Source organism: Falco cherrug, chromosome 1 (genome assembly GCF_023634085.1).
Source record: "Falco cherrug isolate bFalChe1 chromosome 1, bFalChe1.pri, whole genome shotgun sequence".
Taxonomy (NCBI): domain Eukaryota; kingdom Metazoa; phylum Chordata; class Aves; order Falconiformes; family Falconidae; genus Falco; species Falco cherrug.
In genome coordinates this window covers 127152851-127166028 of record NC_073697.1, presented here as the reverse complement: position 1 = coordinate 127166028, position 13178 = coordinate 127152851, and the positions used below count along the sequence as shown (strand labels likewise).

The 13178-nt window shown below is 58.5% G+C and overlaps 1 protein-coding gene across 16 annotated transcripts in view; it reads right to left on the bottom strand.

Annotated features, from left to right (window-relative positions):
* The window catches only part of RBFOX3 (RNA binding fox-1 homolog 3), a 188720-nt gene that overhangs the window by 94362 nt on the left and 81180 nt on the right, over nt 1–13178 (bottom strand). For 11 of the 16 annotated variants that reach the window (XM_055696976.1, XM_027801296.2, XM_055696967.1 and 8 more), the window contains one exon: nt 8751–8867. The exons of the other annotated variants lie outside the window; for them this stretch is intronic. The gene's annotated coding sequence lies outside the window, so the exon portion shown is untranslated. The remainder of the gene's footprint in view (nt 1–8750; nt 8868–13178) is intronic. 16 annotated transcript variants of the gene reach the window in all.

The window sequence follows — 13178 nt, the reverse complement described above, 5'->3', positions numbered from 1 at the left end:
TTATGTAAATAAAAAGATAATACAGAAAAAAGTGAGGCTGCTACACAGCATGGATGAGTAGAGATAAAACTAACATAGGTGTTGTCTGAAAATTGATTGAACAATTAGCTTGAGCTTTCAGAAGGGATTGTGATCAACACACTGCTGTCTGCAGGCTGCTTTACAGAACAGAGGAACAGAAACTGAAGCTATAGTCTCCAAAGCAGGAGCAAAACTCAAAGCATCCAGTGAATTCAGATCAGAGGAACGAGGAAATCTCCATCCCAGAAACCCAACAGAACTGGCCCAACTCACAGCCCAGCCACAGACATGTTGAGCTGCAACAGGGCACAGCACTGGAAAAGAGCAGCACGGAGCCACAAAAGGAGCCAGGGGCAGGGAGAGACCCCCCAGAGCCCCCCAACCTCCCCAATGTGCAGAACAGCAGCTCAGTGGAAAACAAGGTGGAAATACTTGACAAACAGGTAAGATGTAACATTGCCTTACCAAACGCAGCTCATACCAGAAAAAGGTGGTATCTTCCTTCAGACAAGGGGAACGCAAGTGGCTTGGCCAGCAGCAGCAGCACCCCAATGAGCTGGGCCAGCGAGGGCCAAGGGAGGCATTTGCTGTGCAAGAGGAGAGGTTTCAGCCCAGGGAGGCTGGCAGACCTTGAGCCCGGAGCGACCAAACAGCCCAAAGTTCAAAATGCTGAACATAAGGACTACGCGAGAACGTCTGCTCTAACCTGGAAAAACACACAGAGAAACATCTAGGTATATTACTCAGTTACAAGCTGACTATGAGTCACATCTCCTGCATCTGTGAAAAAAGCAAGTGTGTTTCTAGGCTGCCTGGCGAAGAGATTTCCAGGAGAAAGCAGGCAGCAGCCACGCCGCTGAGCAATGCTCTGCTGGGGCTGGATCCATACAGCTGGATGATCATGTGTGAGAGGGATCAGGATGGAGGAGCAGGGCAGGGCTGCCCAGGGGACAGAGAGCTGCTCCAGGGAGTGGATAGAATGACAGAAGGACAGAGGAGCTTGTCCAGGTCCAGCCAAGGCTTCTTCTCTGTAAATATGAGTAGGGAGTAGGCACTGGGGAGGGAGAGGAGCTACTCAAGCTAAAGGACAGTTGGCACAAGTATAAATGGGTGTAAAAGACTGCAAATAAAAGGAGGCAGGAAGGAAATCAGGAGGTTGCTGTGCATGGGGAGGGACAGGCACCATCCAGGTGAAAAAGGGGCTGTGGCTGGGACCACCTGGACAGCTGGGACCGGGCTTGGGGGTCTGAGCATCTTCCTAAAGCAAGCCTTTAAACTCAAATGGCACTCGAATGTTTCACCGTTTCTGTCACTGTAACTGCCAAGCGGTGGCTCACAGCTGAGCAGCCCTTTCCCCCGCAGAGCAGCAACTGCCTGCTGCGGGGAGCAAGCGGAGAACAGCGGGTTCACCCACAGCTGCCTGCTGCTGCACCAGAGCCCCTTCCCACTGCAGCCCTGGAAAAATGCAGGACAGGTGCCCCTGCTCCACGCACTGTCCAGATTGCTTCCCTAACTCCATGCAGAAATCCAGGCTGCTAATCAGATGGAAAGTTTCCATCCCATAATAAACAGTGTACTATTTATAAACCTGAAAACGTCTTTATTATTATTATTTTCCCTCAGAAAAAAAAAAACCCAAAACCACACACCCTTGCACAATACTGTTAAATACACCCCACCAAGGACTCGCAGGTCTGCGGCGCTGGTGTCGCTTCCCCAGGCAGTGCCCAGTGGAACAGATGGCAGTGTGGGCGTTAGGTACCAGCCTCCTGGCAATCTGAACATCTGTTACCGTTAGAAAATGCTAATTGCCATCAATCAGGACAGCACCTACCCACATTTACATGCAAGCACAAAAAAATTACGTCTAAATTTCTCCGAGTACAACACTTGCTGCATGTTAAGTAACTGGAGCTGCTCAGATGCTGCAAGGCAGCCTGGCACTGGCGGCTGTGGGCAATGCACCACATGTGAGCACCCAGCAGCACCCGGCCTTCCCCAGCAGCACCCGCAGCGCCAGGGGCAGGGGACCCAGTAGGGCCCATCCCTCCTCCCACCCTCGGGGCAGAGCCCTCTGGCCACAGCCACCCCTCTCCCCACAGCCACCCCTGTCCTCACAGGCAGCTCTCCTGCCTGGGAGCGTTGCCACCAGCACGGGGCACCCTGGGGAGGACAGTCCCCATCCCCTCTGCAGACACTGCAGGGTACATGCATCCTTCTGTTCTGTGCAATGCTCCCACCTCACCTGGACATGAAGCAGGAGCACTTTACCCCCAGAACAGCTTTGGGTCCCACACCCCGACCTGCTGCACTCTGAGACCTGTGAGACTCCCACTGCTCCCCTCTGCCCTGCCACAGTCCCACATCCCAGCTTGGAGAGGCTGCCAGGCAGGAGCTGCCCTCTCCATGCAGTCCCCGAGCACGGCCCAGCTGGGCCAGCAGCATTTCATCCCATGGGACACTACGACAGACCACTTGAATCCAGCTGGGAATTGCCCAGCCCAGGCTGGTCCTTGTGGTCTGTGCTATGGAGACATGAGACGCTCTCCATCCCCAGAGTGCACAGGAACAGGTGGGAACAGCAATAGCCCCGCTGTGGTTTACCAGAATACGTTACAGGAATTGTACGGAAAGGTTTGGAGAAGCCTGTGCTGTATTGACGTGGGCAGCTTCCTCCTGACGGCCCCTGTCAGCCCCAGGGGACACATGACACGGTCCCCCCTTGCCCCAGCAGCCCACTGGCTCTGCAAGAGCAGCTGAGCTGGGACCACGCTTGAGGCATCTTCCCTCGGAGGCAAAGGGAGGTGCTGAGGCAGAGGCTGCTGAAGTGAGATGGCAACTCCCATTTTGAAGAAGCAGAGGTGCAAATCTTGGATGGCAAACTTGGACACAAAGTTGAGGCAGAAAAGCACAAAAACATGAAACCTGGAGCACCGTGAAGCCCCCTCCACAGCAGTCCCAAGGGATGCTCAAACAGCTGGAGCTGGTGTGCCAGCCATGCTCCTCACCCCGAGGTGCTGCCGGGGCCCCCGCCTCCCTCGCAGCAGGGAGCTGCGCCTGAATGCAAATGATGCTCCGGGTTGGTGCCAAGATCTCCTTGTTCCTTCCTCAATATAGGACACCTCTTGGTGCTGCAGCCTTCAGGCAGCTGGTGGGTAGCTGCAAGGGTGTCAAAGGAGCATGCTAAGGCTCTCCCAGGAGCAACTCTTCTTCAATGGCAAAGATGACCCTCAGAAGTGCTGTTCTACCCATGCTTAGGTCATTTCTCTTAGGATGGCAGTCCTAGATCGTAGCTGTGAGGCAAACTTCACCCTGCAAAAGCCTTTCTACCTGCTGCGCTCTCAGCTGTCTTCGCCTTCTGGCTTGCAGAGGCAGCACCCACACAGTGGACGCAGACCTTCAGACACCATCCCCGCAGATTTTGGGGCTCAAATTTCCTGGTCGGGGTGACCTCCCACAGGGGGGTCCAGTGGCTGAATGGCCCCAGCCCTGGGGGCAGGCAAGCTCTGCCCACTGCTGCTCTGCTGCAGTGATGCCAGACCCAGCCTCCTGCCACGCTGATGGGGAGGGGGGTGTGGACAGTGAACTCTGCACTGCACTCCCGGGCGAGCAGAGAGCCCCACTTCTCACGGGGGGTACATCCCACGCTCCACCTTAATCTGCTGGGTTGGGGCCAAGGCAGAGCAGAGCAGAGCAGGGGGGGCTTGCCTCGCTGCTGCAGACCCGCCCCAGTGCTGGGGGGGCTGCACTGTCCATCCCTGCCCTTGGGTCTCAGCATCCCCAGCAGCACCCAGCGCACTCACCAAGCAGCTCAACCCTCGCAGGCATAACCCGGCCTCCCACCCAGTGTGCCACCACTCACCCTCTTCCCGCAGGGCTCAGCACTACCCTGCAGCACCTGCCATGGCAGCAGCTCAGGGCCTTCCCCAGCACCTGGCCCCAGCCGTGCCCACAGGCACTGCTGCCTCAGCTCTCGGAGAAAGCTCAGACTCTTCCCAAAGAAGAGCAAGAGGAACGAGGAGGAGCAATTTCACTGCCAAGGCAAAGGAGACGGGGGCATGGGATGGAAGAGCTGTCAGGAAGCGTCAGAAGAGCCTCACCAGACACACTGCTCTCTTCCCACGGCCAAGGGGAGTGGGGGATCATGGTGCACATTTCATTTCCTCGCAGCCATTACATCATGGTTGTTGGGCTTTGGCTCCATCCCATGGTTCACCCCACATCCCTTCCCAGCCCTGGCTCCCTGACAAACTCCCACCAGCACGAGCAGGTTGCAGCACCACTGCTCGCTTCCCGCAGCTCCCACCATTACTCAGCAGCCAAGGGAATCACTCAGAGCTACAAGGTCACTCAAAAACACCATCTGTCCAAGAACTGCTCCTCACCCTGGAGAGAGCAGGAAAGAAATTATTCCAACATGCTGAAGGCCACCATCCTCCCCTCCACTGCCCCGGCTGCATGCCAGCATCTTGCGGCATTCACCCAGCCCCAGCTGCAGTGAGGAGAGGACCGCAGCATCCCAGTCCAGAGACACCCCAGTCTGTTGCACTGGCGAGGCAGCCCTGGGCAATCAGCACATGGGCTCAGGTGTCCTCCCACACTGGGGAGCAGAAAGGCTCCACACCACAAGGGCACCCAAAGCCTCCAGGAGCTGATGGGAAAACCTCCCAGAGCCCCCAGCCACAGGGCGAGGGGTTTGGTGCTGAGGAGTCTACAGCTATAAATACAACCACCCCATGCAGGCAAACATGCCGAGGCTGCCAAGATAAAATACATTCGCTCAAGCCAACAAGCTGGTTGCAGGTCACTGCCTGGGCAGCAGACGAGCGAGGAGGTACGTGCCCGGCAAGCGGCACGGGAACGGCACCCAGCCAGCCCCATCACCTGCACCTGCCAGAGGCCACCGCCACCTCCCCAGCCCCTGGCTGGTGGCCCCTTCCAATGCAATGGGGTGAGGTGTGACGGTAGGTGCAGTGGTGGGGGTGTGACTTACCTTGTGCAGGGGGACCAGACACAGAAGCGCCACAACAGCCCCCAGGAACTGGCTGCTTCAGGCCTCCTCCCTCCAGCACCGCCTGGGGACTATTTATGGGGAGCTGAAGTCACTTGCACTCGGGCTCTGAAGTCACATTCGTCTCTGCTTGTGCTACTTCTGCTGCGCTTCAAAGTGTCATAACACAGGCGCTATCTTTATTGAGGCGGTTGTCCCCCACACGCTGTGTCCCAGATGCACTTCTGTAGCTGCTCACAGCCAGGCACTTTCCCAGCCCCGTTTTCTCGCCAGGAAAGGCACGGTGTGGCACAGGGCTGCCAACAACGGCTGGGAGCCGAGCGGAGGGACTCTGACTCACACCCAGCCCAGCCAATAAATAAATATTTGACTTGAGTTCATTTGCAAACTTAATAACGGGGAGCATGTCCAAGGCACTCAAGCGGTGGTTGGAGCTGCATCCCCCACGCTCGGGGCAGCGCGGCCGCCTCTGTCAAGGGGACAGGAGCAGTGCCTAGCTGCTGCCCCTGGCTGCAAGCATCCCCACAGCTATTTCACCACCAGACCCCATGGCTCTATTCCACCTCTGCAAGGCCCTCGGCTGCGGCGCTGATGGCAGAGGCAGATGCTGCCCCCAGGTCTGCACCGCAGTGGGGTTGCCCACCAGCTCCCCGCACCTCAGTGACCCCAGGACCCCACGCTGGCCCCAGTGCCCGCAGGCTGGTCCCCATGATCCTGCAGCAAGCCCTGCTGTGCGTGAGATCCTTTCCATATGGGAGCAGCCAGCAGAGCTGCCAGCTCCCAGCTCCAGTGCTTGCCACTACATCTGGAAACTCTTCTCACCCTTAATTGTTCTTAATGCTTTAACACACGGAGTGACTAATAAGACACTAATTGGGCGGCGTTAGCAGCAAGAGACAGAGTGGGGAGCGCGGCTGGCAGTGCCCTCTGTGCCGAGCCAGCGCTCTCCCAGCCGCTTAGCTGCCGGCATGCTGCAAGTATCATAAATCACGACAAACCCAAGCGCTTTTCCCTTCCTGGCCTCTCCCAGAGCAGTGGGAAACCCGCCTCCAGCAGCAGGGAGAGCAAAGAGTGGCAGATTTTAGCTCTGTCTCACAGCCACCTGTGGCCTGGGAGCAAGGGAAGAGAGGACACAAGGTCCTCCCTGGCAGGGATGTCCCGCACACTTTGCCTGCCTCAAGCAGAAAGGCACCCAGTGGCCCCCCGTCCCCCACATTGCTCCCCTCTGGCACCGAGCCCTGGGCTTCTGATCCTCACACTGCCACTGCTGCCGGCATCGCCTGCCCACGGCTTGCACACCGTGCACCGCCGGGACGGGCTCCCACTTGACACTGCTCACATCGAGCCGATGCGAGAAGACAAGTGATGAACGGCCACAGGGAATGCACCCACTCCTGGGTGATTTATGGCAGTGGCTGCTGCTGTCAGGGAGCTGGGGCAGAGGACATCGCGTCTGGGACACTCCTGCGCCCCGCAGAGCCGTGGGGTGACAGCCCCCAAAGCTGGGGCCGCCCGGCCCTAGGGGCCAACCCCCTCTCCCCGGGGAGCTCCCGCGGGGCTGCCAGCCCTGCCTGCGCAACTGCCGGCAGCACTGCGCTCACTGGAGCTGCTCGACAGCAGGAAATAGGCACAAATCTTGTTACACACTGGCTAAGCCTCCCTGGACATGTTTTCTATAAGTCTCCTGGAATTTATTATATGATAACTAGCCTGGAAAAGCTAAATTAAATCCACAGCCAAGAAACTGACTTTCAAGTGTGACCTAATTTACTTGCTCAGAGGGGAGGGAGGGAGTGGGGATCCCCGTGCCAGTTGTTCCCAGGATGACCTCCCCATGCAGCCGCACACCCCCCATCCTCCTCCTCGCCATGACTTTGGGGACGGAGCTGCGCAGCCTTTCATGTCTGAGCGGATCTCGCACTCCCACTCACTGGAACAAAAGCGCCTCGAGGGCTCCCCTGTCAGATGTTTCTCCATTGCTCATCTTCAAGCCTTCCTTTAAGGAGCGCTCTCCTCCCGGGGTGGGGGGGTCTGGCGGCTTTGGAGATGATGGGGAAAGTCATCGCAGGGGTTCTGCATCAGCGTGTTCTTCTGTGCTCCCAGGTTACTCCCTACCACCCCAGTAAGCCCTGTGCATGCCATCAGCACCCTTGTTTGCAGTTCACAGCCAGCAACCCAAAGCCTTCCTGCAAGGCCCCAGCGAGGGAGACAGCTCTCAGGAGGGAGGTTTAAGGGCAGAGAAGAATGCAGCACGGAGAAAATCTGGCTGGGGAAGAGCATGAGCGAGCCCACCTCTGCTCCAGTGCCCAGAGTCAGTCCCGGCAGCCACGGCTGCACCAGCCCAGCCAGACAAGGTTCATCCCCCCAGGATGGGCTCCTCCCTCCCCACACAGTGGCATGATGCACGTCACCACCAGGTAACAACCTGACTCCAAACCCCCACGAAAAGCAGCACAGCCCCAGCCCGAGACCAATACATGCCCCAGCACACCGCAAGGTCCCAGAAGAAACTCCCTATGCCCCTGCTCCGGACAGGGCTCATGACAGGACAGCTCTGGCACACCACGGTGCCGTGGGGCAGCCCCACACAGACCCTCTTCCCACGACCAGCTCAGGGCACAGCCTCAGACTTCACCCTCCAGCAGAGGTGGGCAGGATGAGACTGTGCATCCCCCTCGCCCCGCTGTCCGTGCCCACCTGATGGGCTCACGTCTCTCTGCAGGAGTGCAGTGTGGGCAGCGCAGGCTGGGCCCACAGCAAGGGCAACGTGGGCAGAGTGGGACCACGGTGCTCTGGCAGACCCGGGGGTGGGCTCGGGGCTGGCACGCGGGCGCGTGCTGTTGTTCTGGAACGGAGTGCACTGGCAGAGCGGCATGTGGGAAGCTTGCATAATAGTGCCAGCCCACACTACGCCTGCTCCTTCCCAGCATGATCAGCCCCTCGCTTTCATGAGCAATAACATCCACCCAAAGTTTTCTAAAAGACAAAAAAAAGCTTCAAGGTGATACACAGAGCTCAGCTGCCTTTGCTGCCTTCAAACTGATTAATGCAGCTAGGGAAATCCATCTGCACGGCCTCCTTGCAGCGGCGAGTCTTCTCTAATCCCCTGCTCAGGATGACCTCTGCCCCAGCCGAGGGACAAGGATGCTCAAAATCTCACTCCCTATTTGATGATTTCTGAGCAGGCACTTGGGACTGGGGCAGAGCAGAGGACCTGGCATGCAGCGAGCAGCACTGCGAGGCAGCAATGCACAGCTCCCCAGAGCTGGTACCTCTGCAGGGGCTGTGCGTGCATCACACTTGCATGCTCTCCTGCCTGTGCAGAGGGACCACCAAGGTCCCACGTGCTCCGGGACCCCCATGCTCCTGTAGCAAGCAGGAGGGAGATGGGCAGGACCGATGCCCGTAGAGCAGCGGGGAGCCCTGCCCACGGGGCAGAACTAGACCCCCGTCCCCATCCCACAGGGACCAGAGCAGCTGTGGCTTCTCCCCACAATGCTCCCCTTTGGCAGGTCATCTCACGAGAGCCCAGACCTCAGGTACTTGTGCCACCATGGGTGGGCATGGGATCTGTACCCAGTGCTGGTGCAAAGCACATGATGGGCTGAATCGAGGGCTGGTGTGCCAGGCATGGCCCGTGGGAAGCAGCAGCTTCATCCTCAACCAAAACTTTCTCCACACACCCCCCTACCTGGGCTGCTCAGTGAGAGCAACATACCTGGAGGCCAAGAGCAGGTACCTTGTGCTGCGGTCGTAGGCAGGAGCTCACGCTCGCCTTCGCCCCCCAGAGCTGTCAGGAAGAGCCGCTGGGGTCTCACAGCAGCAGCTTCTCAGCCTGAAAGAGAGAGGGAAAAGCTCCAGTCCTGTCCCTGCGTAGGCATCGCTGCTAATAACGGAGGAGGACGCCGCAGAGCTCAGCGCCTCTGAACACCACAGCTTCCAGGGACTCACACGCTGCTTGTCCCACTCTTTTAACAGCACAATTATCTCACGGCTGGAGAGCAGATTTGGAGTGTGGCCCAGCTGCCCGGCATGCACAGAGGCAGCCTGGCAGGCAGGACCCTGCCCACTGACAAAGCCCCCAGAGAGGGGGAAGCGTGTCTGGCCCTGGGGAATGGGGCTTGGCTGCAAGGGGTGCACAGAGGCTCCTCAACTCAGGGGTCCCCAGTGGGACCATGTCCTGGTCTCTGCACTGATGCAGGACACTGAGGCTGGTCTTCTACCCCCAGGATCACAAGCCCTAGCCTCAGCAGAGTGCATGGGATGGAGACAAGGAAAGGCAAAGCCTTCTTCCCACGGGAAAAAATACCCACCGACCCAACCATTCCCCCCCGCAAAGGCTCCTCGGAGGCAGCCTGCAGTCCCACATCACTCTCAGCAGGTCTGGTTTGGTTTTCCCCCCACCCAGGTTGAATGGGAGATAATTTAGCAGCTTGTCCCCCATTGTAATGGGACTTTTTTCCCTGCTCCCCCTGGGCAGCCCATCCATCACAGCGTGGAGCGGCGATGTCCACCCCATGACCTCCGCCAGGCAGCCCCCCCACCCGTCGTGAGTTATGACGCCTGCACCATGCGGTGGGATGGGCTCAGCGTGCTGGCTCTGCACCGGGAGCCAAGATTTATCCCCTCAGCGGAATAGGGGGCAGAGGCCGGGAGATAAGTCACAGCAAAGCTGCAGGAACATCTCTCAAGGTCCTCCAAGGTTGGCTCATTAAAAAGCAAGAAGAGGAAGGAGAAAAAACCCAAAATGCCCGCAGTGGTGTGGCTCACGAATCACCCTCCTGCCTTCAAATCAGCCAAAACCAAGAGGGAAATAGAAAGGGAGCTGGGACCCCCCCAAGGCCGGTTCTGTAGTGATCCCCAGGGGCTGCTGCTGGCTGGGGCCATGCGAAGCCACCATCATCCCCCAAACACCCATCCCAGCAGCATCCCCACAAACAAAGTGGCACAGTGCCCAGGCAGGGATGCCACTTCCCAGTGGTGCAGGAGCACAGCAGCCCTGGGGAAGCAGCAAGAGTAAGCAGCCTGTGGGCAGCCCACAGAGGCTCTCAGATGCTGGCCAGGGGAGGATGCAGAAGAAGATGGACAGAGGGATCCCAAACACAGCACACATCTGCCCCTGCAGCTCCCTGGCCCCCTAAGAGAGGAGACAGCCAGGGGTGCCAGGTGGGCAACCTCCTGCGGCCATCTCAATCGGGTGCAGAAAGCAGGCAGGCATGTAGCTTGAGGCTTGATGATCAGCAGGTGCTCTCAGCCCCACACTGTCACCCTTTCCTAGCCCCATGGTGACATCCATCTCCTGTCTTCAGGCTCCAGCATCCCTGGCTGCCAACTGGGGATGGACACCTCTGGTGGCACATGCCCCTCAGGCCCCAGGAGCAGGCTGGAGCACGCAGACATGCTGGGACCGGTGCCTGCAGTCTCCTGGCCCTGGGATGCAGCCATCAGGCTCTGCTGTGAAACCCAGGCATGCCAAGCATGCTGCCAGGAGTGGGCACCATCCCCATGACAGGCACTCATCACTGCTTTTGGGGAGAGACTACTGAAAACCCCCAGAGAAACGGTGAACAGCACAGGAACTCCCCAGCCTCCCCAAACTTGCTGGAATTCCCCTTCTGCTTCATTAGTCCTGCTCATTAGGCTTTGCTCCTGATTAGCACAAGCACACAGAGCTAGAGCACAGCTCAGCACTTCACACCCCGCAGCCCAGTCCCCTTTAACGTCGATCTGTGACAGCCCGATCCCCTAGCCCCCCCAGCGCAGGAGTGCCCTTGCTGTCCCCTCCTGAAGGCAGTTGCCATCACAGCCCCTCTTCTACCCACCTTGGGTTATTTGTATGTTACCAGAAACCTTCAGAAAAGCTCCCGAAGGGCTTCTTCATCATGCAGGCATCTCCCCTCTGCTCACCCCCAATGCAGCCCCCACTCCGCTTTGCTGGCTGCCCTGGCATGCACCGCCAGCCAGAGAACAGAGCAGGCAGCCAGGATGGGCACCTCGCTGCTGCCCAAGCCAGCGTCAGGCACGCCGCATCCCTGGGAAAGGCAGCCGGTGAGCCCAGCACCGCCAGGGGAGCCAGCCCAAAGCAAGGTGCGTGAGGCACAAGCCGTGTTTAAGCTTGTGAGGGAGCTGGGCACGAGGGCTGGGAAGAACACAAGGATCATCTCCTCTGAGTTCCTGCACCACACAGCACAAAGGACTTCACCCAACAATCCCCGCAATGACAGCTCCTCCCTGAGCCCAGCTTCACTCTCCAATCATTTTCCCTGAGGCTTCATCAAGCAAGAGCCCTCTCCTCAAACCTCAGCCCAGCACTGGGCAGCACCAGAGGCAGCACCCCTAGGTTTCCTCCCCAACACCTTATTTCCAGCACAAACTCATTCAGCTACAGCTTCCACACTCATCTTGCCAGGTTTATCCAAGACCAAAAAAACCCCCATGCACACACAGCGTATGCAGGAGACAATAAACACAGGGAAAACCCAACAGCATCCCTAAAACAAGCTGAATGCAGTAATATTTTTTCAGCACCTTCTATTTTCAAAAGCAAACCCACATGTGAGCAGGGGGACAGGGCTGGTGTGGGACCAGCAGGGGCCCAGCAACATCCCTCGCTCCTGCAACATCCCCCCCTCCCCGGCAGGGAAAGCGGTCCAGCCCCAGGAGGGTGTGAAAGCTGATTGCCAATCCCTACGGGGCATCTCCCCCAGGAGCCACTGGGCTTTTACTACAGAATAAAACATTGCAATTAGATCTACAAGCCTTCCCATGGAAGGCTAAGAGGTTTTATCAAAGCCAGCAGAACCCCGGGGAGGAGACAGAATGATAAGGGCAGCTGCCCGCAGCATCCGCAATCCCAGGGCCAGCCCAGTGGCTGCTGCTGCAGTGGGGTGCAGGACTGGGGCTGAGCCTGCTCACTTCCAGGAGACCGACACCCTGCCGCTGTCCCCATGCTCCCAGGAAGATGCTTGGTCCCAGCCCCAGCCCTGCTTAGTCAGGCTTCACCACGGTAGTGGGGCGATGGAGAAATCCCCCTTGGAGGGGACAGCTGGGGGGGCTGTGAAGGCCAACACCTGCAGTGATTTTCCCTTGGTTGCAGAGCAGGGGGGGAGTGGAATTTTCTTTCAGCAAAAAGCGCACTGAAGCAGCACTCTGAACCTGTGCAGCCCAAGATACAGCTCCTGCTCCAGCCCAGATCAGGAGCTATTTCCCACTTATCTGTGCCGAGCCTGATATCTGTGCAGCAGAACACAGCACTTGGTAATAAGATTTTGATGCTGAACAGAAGAGGATTTTTTCCCCGAGTCTCACTTACATCACACCTGGAGGTATCCATGGCCATAGAGGTGACACAGAGGAAGGCTAAAGAGTTTCAACTCTTGCACTGAGGGAGCAAATTCTCCTTTAGCTGCAAAACAGCAGAATTAAAGCAATCTAATACTAGCTGCCCACCCCATGCCCCCACTCCAGCACAGTCCCAGGGAGAGGAAGGAGAAGAGCACATCCCTGCTGCAGCATCCCCACAGCACCCCTGACCCCACCAGCCGCAGCTCCTGGCCACAGCCCCCGGTGGGAGCAGGCTGCAGCCCCTGCTGTGCTTTGGGCTGGGGGGAGCCAGTGCCCTGTGGGCAATTCCCTGCTCCCTGTGCTCCCCTGGCCCCAGGCTCCACTGTCAGCTGCATCCTGCGCCGCCGCGGGGACTACCCACACGCAGCGGCAGCAGCAGCACAGAGCCACACTTGGGTGGTGAAGCCACACTCTCAGCTGCCTCAGGGAAAGGGGAGGAAGGCTTGTCACCTCCCTGCCACCCTCCTCCCCATCTGAGCAAGAGGAAGGTCCCACGCACCCCCGCTGCTGGAGCTGGGAAAGTCTCTGCCTGCCACAGACAAAACCAAAGGGATGGGAACCACCCCCACCAGGCGCGGGTGACATCTCACCCATGGGAACGCTGCCGGCGTGGCGTCAGGGCTGTCACCGCCTCCCACGGTACAAACCAAGCAGACGAAGGGCACTTGCAGGAAAGCCACAGGCTGGCAGCTCCGAGCACCCGCAAGTGGTGGTGGGGAGAGGAAAGTCCAGCCAAGGCCAGGCTGCCCGGCAGCGTGCATGGCTGGGCTCCAGCAGGCTGCACCCGCCAGGCCGAGAGCAC